Source organism: Mastigoproctus giganteus, chromosome 1, assembly GCF_048544385.1.
Source record: "Mastigoproctus giganteus isolate SK-2022 chromosome 1, ASM4854438v1, whole genome shotgun sequence".
Lineage (NCBI taxonomy): Eukaryota > Metazoa > Arthropoda > Arachnida > Uropygi > Thelyphonidae > Mastigoproctus > Mastigoproctus giganteus.
In genome coordinates this window covers 278,651,600-278,659,875 of record NC_143575.1, presented here as the reverse complement: position 1 = coordinate 278,659,875, position 8,276 = coordinate 278,651,600, and positions in this window count along the sequence as shown.

The following is an 8,276-nucleotide window of genomic DNA, read 5'->3' as shown; positions in this document are numbered from 1 at the left end:
CGACGAACCTGCTGAATTCGACAATCACTGATTTGGACATTACCAACTGGACTGACAATCAAAGGTCTTTTGGCAATCTACAACAGTGCTCTCTTGCAAGGTGCTTTCTTTACCACTTCCTGGGGTGGAGGGAGGGCACAGTCTCTATCCCCTCCTTACTTCCCCACTCTGGTGGGTCACAGGCCTGCTCCACTGTCAAATGGAGGGGTGAATCTCTCTCTATCGATCCCTTACTTCCAACTTCTACCCCCCAGTCTTCAGTCTTCCCACCCATCCTGTCTACTTTTCATAGCCCCACACAGTCGAAACTTAAAAGCACTGAAATTCTGTGTGCTCAATTTTTCGGCCTTATACACTTTTTTGTGTATAACTCCTACAGAGTCGTCACTTTTTTTTTTTTTTTTTTTTTTGTAGGCCCTTGCCATTGAAATCCCAGGAAATTAGGTGGCAGGGCCTGCCAGAGTTCAAATTATGTACTGGTGTACCTGGTCTGCCTCCACGGGGCAAAGTAGCAACGTTGGGTCCCATTAGGGGCTCAACAATGACCTGGGAAAGGTAAATGCTCATGCTTATGTCGATGATGTCATGATCACTGTGGCTGCTGACGGCAGAACCTGCGTCGAGGCCCGGTCAAACCAAGGTAGGGCCTCGAGGCAGGCTAAATGACCAGGCTAGAATATCACATGACAAAGTAAACTCGCGGTGGGTAATGAGAGAAACCCCTGGGACCGTTTTACCCTCAATACACTGAACCTAAACATGCCTCACTGATGGTTGTGATTATCCAGGTAACTCTCACTTGGATCAGATATCAGGTTCATTGCAGCTAGATGTTGGGCAACAGCCGATGAGAGCAACTCAACAACGAGCTCCCAGTTTGCTCTTTTAACCACAAACTAGTTAAGCATCTGTTTGAGTACTGGTGTCCTGGTAAGGGATCGTCGGATTTCATAAGTAATTACTCTGTGGTCGGATGTCATCCTCGAATCTTGAACTGGAATGCAAGACCCCAGCCCCGGGTACAACCCCTGGTAGGTCCCAGAGATCCAGTTTGAGACGCGAAGTGATCAAAAGGAAGCAGTTTCAGAGGGCACGGTGATTGTCTCGGGCTGCTGAAGATGCGGCAATGAGAGAAAACTATAGGAATGCAAGAAATGGATACACAGATCTGATAACGAAGAGCAAACACAAAGCTTGGGAGCATTTAATCAGGATTACACGAAATACTGATTGATGGGGAGTGGCGCACAGAGTCACCACAAACAAGCTTCCCGAATTTGATGAGGACTACACGAAATACTGATTGATGGGGAGTGGTGCACAGAGTCACCACAAACAAGCTTCCCAGAGGAGAGGTTATTACTTCTACACGGACGCTGCAGGGAATCCTGACTACTACATGGGAACAATCAATCCATAACATATTAGACGCAATCTTCCAAGAACAAGCCACCCAGACTCTAACGGAGCAGCTCCAAATCTGCACTGATAATAACACATATATGACAGAACAACAAGAACCGGCCCTTACCTTAAGGAACTACAACAGGCCACCAACATAATTAGAAACAGGAAGTGCCCTGGTCTAGATCTGCTGGAGCCAAAAATCATCCAAAAAGTAGTAGAAACTACATCGAATCTCCTCCTCACCTTTTTTAATACCTGTCACAAAACAGGGACCTTTCCAACTAAATGGAAGACGGTGAACATAAAACTTATCCTGAAAAACCGACCAAGCCCCCCGGCGAAATGGATTCATATTGACTCGAGTCAGAGCGTAAAATCGACAGTGACTGAGGAGATTAAAAAAGAATATAAAAAAAAACATGAAAATTAAAATTATTCGTCTCTTGCGAAATAAAGCAGTACTTTTGGAGAAAACTTGCCAAGAAGATGTAAGTAAGATAACTGAGAATTTAACTTTTAAACATGCAGGTTTGTCGGTTGAGAAACCAAAATTTTCCAATCCAACTGTCTTAATTTATGGAGTTCCCAAGGATTTTACTAAACAGATATTTTGGAGGATTTGTATTACAAAAACTTTCAGGATTATAATGTCACTCAGGAGGAGGTTAATCAAGAAGTTTCCTTTCGGTTTAGTTCGGGCTCTGGAATTAATGTCATAAACTGGATCATTGGATTCAGCCCACGTCTTTATAAATGTTTGTTTAAGAACAACAGAATCTTTTTGGGCTTTGGATCACACCGTTTTAGAAAATTTACTGTGGTCGGCAAGTGTTTTCGCTGCCTTGGCTATGGCCACTCTTCGCAGAATTGTTCGTATAATGCAGTGACATGTGGCCACTGTGCTAATAGTGGTCATATTTATGCCGAGTGTCCCAACAAGGATAGTCCCTCTAAATGTATCAACTGTAAGAGGAGAGGTAGAGGATATGATCACTCAGTACGAGATAGTAAATGTCCAGAATATATCAGAGTTGTAGAGATGACAGACAGAAGAACATATAATGAGTAGTAATAATTACTTGCAATCTAACACAGAGATCTTAAATTATCGTAAAGATTTAAAAGTTTTACAGATAAATGGAGAGCGGTCTCGTGCTGTAGCTGACGAAACTCGAGTTGCAGCTTTTGAGGGTAATTTTGATTTAGTGTGCATACAGGAGCCTTATTATACGGCCCAAGTGGGAGGACTTATATATAAGGTTGTGGGATATCCGTCATCATGCAGAGTTCTTGCTGCTTCGGATCTCCTCCAAAGTCAGCAATTGTAGTTCTAAATCGGGATATTGTGTTGACTGTTATTACTAGTGAATGTTCTGCAGATATAGTAAGTGCAATTGTGGCGTTGAGGGACTTTTCTTTTTGTTTGATTTCTGCATATTGTTCTCCTCTGGCAGACTTTCTGGTTTGTTTGTATCGTCTGGATAGGATTTGCTCGAGATATGCTGAAGGTGGATTGGTATTATCTGCGGATTTGAATGCTAAATCTCATTTTTGGCATAGCGGTGTAGTTGATTCTCGTGGATCTCTTTTGGAAGACTTGATCCTATCACATAATTTAAGCGTACAGAATTTTCCTGATAAGCCTTTTACATTCTCTACCTGTCATGGACAGTCTAATATAGATACGACTATTGTTTCTTCCGGGTATGCTGAGAGAATATTGAATTGGGACGTGCATTCTGATCTGATAAACAGCGATCACAACGCTATTACTTTTTGTATTGCTCCTAACCCTGTGCAGAGGGATTTTGGAATTGGTAATTTCAGAAGATTTCTAGGGAAAGATTTAAATGGGATAAATTTGGTAATTATTTAAAATCAGTATATAATGATGATTTTGTATTATCTTTAAATAACTTGAATGCGGATGAGTTGGTAGCTCATGTTGAATACCATTTATTTCAAGCTATGCTACATAGTGCTAAAAGAAAACAGTCTAAAGTGGTCTTGTTCCTTGGTCGTCAGTAGAATTGTCTGCTTCGAGGTCAAGGGTGATGAGGGCTAGAAAAATGTTGCAGCGAGGCAGGCTGTAGAGTTGGACAGGATGTAGAGTTGCTTGCTGAGAGTTATCGTTCTTTGAGACGACAGTATCATAGAGAAATTGCTCACGCCAAGATGGAATGCTGGCAGAAATTGGTAAAGGAGGTGGGTAATTCGGACCCTTGGGGTCTGATTTACAGATTATCACGGGATAGGTTAATACATGGTGAAATCTACAATACCGTGGTGACCCACGGGGAAGAGACTGATGATTGGTATAGTGCTATTCAGCCGATAGTTGGGGAGCTTTTTCCTGAAGATGAGCCACAGTTGGATACAGATGATCAGGCTAGAATACGTCGGAATAATTTGGAATATGATGGTTCGTCGGAGATAGGTTTGTTTTCGAGGTTGGAGCTCGGTATAGCTATTGCGAGGTTGAACACTAAAAAATGTCCAGGTTTGGATTTGCTAGAAAACGAAATACTATTGAAGTTTTTCGAGATTTGCCCAGATGTCTTGTTAAATATGTTTAATAAATGTTTGTTGGAGCATGTATTTCCGAGATCATGGAAAGTAGCTCTTCTCAAGATTTTACACAAGCCGGGTAAGCCTCGTGAGAGTACTCGAGCTTACAGGCCAATTTCGCTTCTGTCTAACCTGGGTAAGCTGTTTGAGAGGTTATTGCTTCCTAGAATAGTTGAAGTCCTGACTGCTGGTCATGTTATGTCGGATTTTCAGTTTGGCTTTAAGAAGGGTCATTCAACCGAGGAGGCGATATTGACGTTAATTAATTATGTGAGGTCTTCTCCTTAGAAGTATGTTTTGGTTGTGTTTGTGGGTTTTGAAGGTGCTTTTGATACTGTGTGGTGGGAGAGCATTATGAATGTTTTGAGGAGGTCTGGTTGTGACAGTTATTTATACGGAGTTATACGTTCATACTTTAGAGACAGACTGGTTAAAGTACGTGCAAGGCACTTGATGTACAGTAAATACGTAGGTCGTGGATGGCCACAGGGATCAGTTCTGGGTCCAATATTTTGGAATGCCGTGCTGGACCAGTGGTTAAATAAGTCTCAAGCTATAAACTGCATACAAGTGGCATATGCGGAGGATTTGATTGTGGGGTTCCAAGGTCGGTCTAGAATCGTGTTGGAGCACAGAATACAGGATGTCCTGGAGAACTCTCTAATTGGGCTACTCTGAACAAATTGAACATTTCATCTACTAAAACCAAATTCATGGTGTTTAAAAACCATTTTGATTATAACCGCCCACCTAGAGTTGTGTTAAACGGGAAACAAATTCCTTTTGTGTCTAATATCAAGTATTTAGGGATAATTCTGGATGACAGGATGGGTTTCTGCACGTTTCACACCTTAACGATAAAATTAAGAAGTTTATCTGTTCAGTTATAAGAATTTCAAGGCGAGAATGGAGACTTAGCAAAAAAACTATGAGCTTGTATTACAAAACGATCTTTCTGCCAGTTATCGCTTATGCTGCTGTGGGTGGAGGCTGTGTTTAAAATCAAAACTCAACGTAAGTTAATGTCGCTGCAGCGATCAATGATGTTGACTTATTTGAATGCACCACGGACTGTGTCTACGGTTGCGCTACAAGTGATAGCTGGCTTGTTACCTCTGGATTTATATGTGTGGTTTACCGATGAATGTTGTACGCGATGAGGAAGGGTATCCCTGCCCAATATCTAGGGATGTCTTTAAATCTGACGGCTACCGGTAAGGAAGAGAAACTTCGAATTTGGACTGGTTTGGTTGGAATATGGAGTGCCCGATGGAGTTCTTCTGAGGTGGGAGCGATAACTAGAAAGATTATTCCAGAGGCAGATTTCGCTATTTCTAAACCAGTGTCGTCGTGGTTTTGCCCCACTATGTATACCAGTTTTCTGCTAACAGGGCACAGGTTGTTCCAGGATAAATTGTATTCTAGGGGGTTGGAGCCAGATCCATGGTGTTCTTGTGGAGCGGTAGAGACTTGGCAACACATTCTATTTTCTTGTCCTTACTATAATGTTGAAAGGCTTCTTTTGAAAGAACAGATATCTAATGTTGATGAAGATAATGTACATACATTGGTGCAAGGAGTTAACAACTTTCAGGCCTTACAGGTGTATGCAAATGCTGTGTTTTCCAGAAGATGTATAATAAGAAACCTTACGGACATTGAATTGGCTGTTTACAACCAGAATCTTCATTGATTGCATCTGGATTTGGGAGCTTCAGACCTGGAAGCCTTTGGTCGGGTCTGGGGCTCCTGGGCATGGACCACTGCAGTGGTTTTTTTTTTTTTTTTTTGTTCAGTTCTTGGGTTTGGGCGGCCCAAGTCTGGACAACTGGCAGGTCCTCCTCGTGCCAGGGACGGGCATCAGATTGCAGTTGAAAAGTCCAGCTGCTTTCTGATGGTAAAGTGACCTGACATAAACGACATACTACACTCACAAACATATCTCTTATATATACTTTTATTCTTTCCTATACAAAAATCATTTATACACTTGACTTAGCTTACGAACTTAACTTAAAAAAATTTTTTTTTTTTTCCCATCCTATTCCTTTTCAAAATTGTGCTTTTGTCTTCTTATTTCTTAGCTATCTTTTTATTTATCAGGTCCACTTTACAGATTTTCTGTTTAAAATGATTTAGGTGGAGATGGGCTTTTGCCTGGGAACCACCCTGACACAGTATATACACACACACACACACACACACTACGAATCAGTAAATGTAACTATGCCAACTCAACAGGGCCGGTTTTGAGCTATTAGTCAACTGCATGCTAGAGCTACCCCCAGGGGCTCACATCTGCTGACATCGTCAGCATATGTGATCCAATTGCACTTATTGGTCACAAATGGCACCATGATTGCTGAGAAGAGAATGCCAGACAGGACCCCCCTTCAGGTAACTGCCAGTGTACCTCAAGGGGGGGTCCTGTCTGGCATTCTCTTCTCAGCAATCACGGTGCCATTTGTGACCAATAAGTGCAATTGGATCACATATGCTGATGATGTCAAGCTCCTTACTAGAATATCGCCATCCAACTCGGCAGCCGAAATCACTAGCAAACTGCAGGACATGGCTGACTACCTCAATACGTTCAACCTCCAAATCAACCCCCTAAAATCGGCACAAATAACTTATTAGAGACAGCCCAACAACGGCTGTCTCTAAGACAGCCATTGTTGGGCTGTCAGACGGCTGTCAACAACGGCTGTCTCTTAGAGACAGCCGTTGTCCTGTCTTAGACAAGCCGTTGTCCTGTCTTAGACAACGGCTGTCTCTAAGAGACAGCCCAACAACGTTGGAGCCTGTGCTTAACGGCTCCTCAGTTCCAAGTGTTCAAACACACAAAGATCTGGGGGTCGTCTTCGACTCCAAACTATCTTTCAACGATCACATAAACCTCATACAGTCGAGGCTGAATTCACTATGCTGGGTCGCCAAACAACAGCTGCTCCACACCACTGACCCACAACTGGTAAAAAGATACATCATATCAATCCTTTACCCGACAATACTGTATGCTTCAGAGATATGGGCATCGGCCGCCGAATCCAACATTAAAAGAATATTCTCTGCCGAATTCTGGCTTCTAAAATGGGCCAACAGCAAACTCCACCTTCCCCCAGCTCTCAGATCAACGCAGTTAGCAGAACCTACGTAGGCTCCGGTCCTACATCGGAGAAAGAAGGCTGCTGTTCACCATCAAGATGGCCACCGGTAAAATTACAGAGCCGAACTTCTGGGATCACTGCTCTTGGCGCATTCCTCCCCCTTATCTCCGGTCTTCAGCACAGCTGCTAGCAAACCGTAACGGGCTAGTACTAACCGAGATTCCTGCCAAAGCAAATGCTGCTCTCACTGCAAGCCATCGACGGGGACCTCCAAGAAGTGGTCAATAATAAAAAATACAGGAAGGGTATCCTCGTCGAACTGAAAATGTAAAACTGTGCTTTGTTAATAATCTGATTTATCTTTTTTTCTCATGTGTATCTCTTTTGTAAACATGTTTTGTTAACCCCTGGCACCACAATGCCGTGACGATACTAATTGTATGTCTATCATTGCTGCTATTAAAGATTCTATTCTATTCTATTGGCTTGGCACACCAGGGTCCTGAGCTGGATATCATCATTCTCTTTTTTGTTATTCCTTTCTACTTCTCTTTCAGGGTAATAGGAAAATTTTTTTTTTTTTTTGGCTGGTGCAGCGTAAGCCTCAGCCTTCCTTGCACGATATGGCTGATAATAATAATAATAATGCGGATCGGTAGTAACGAATTTTTTGCTGCGAAAATGTTGAAAACGGTCGACACGAGAATTGATTATTGGATGAATATTTCTCTTTATTTAAAATTTCCTTTCGGTTCCGTCAACAATTAAAACAATGATGCTTTAAGATTAACGGTACGGGAATAAAAGCCCATTCGCAATAGAAATTAAACATAACATAAGCATAAAACCTTGTACCTATGTTATTTAATGAAACCATTCACAATAAATTACGTAAGTGTAACCTTAAACTTAATCATAAGACGTTAACATGAAAGTTTGCAAACTCCAAGCTTTCATGCTTTTGTTTACGTGGTTTAAAACAAGTCGTAGAGGTTATGGAAGTTCCATTGTTGAATCCTTCTCTGGTTCAACGGATGAACCTACCATTGCCTGTGCTTACACTTCTAAGTTTTCTGATGCAAAACACATGTATGCTTCGGCGATATATATAACCATAAACTGCACAGCTATATCATGAAAACATCAATGTTCTGAAGTATGAAAGAAGAGCATGTTGTGTTTCCATGGTTA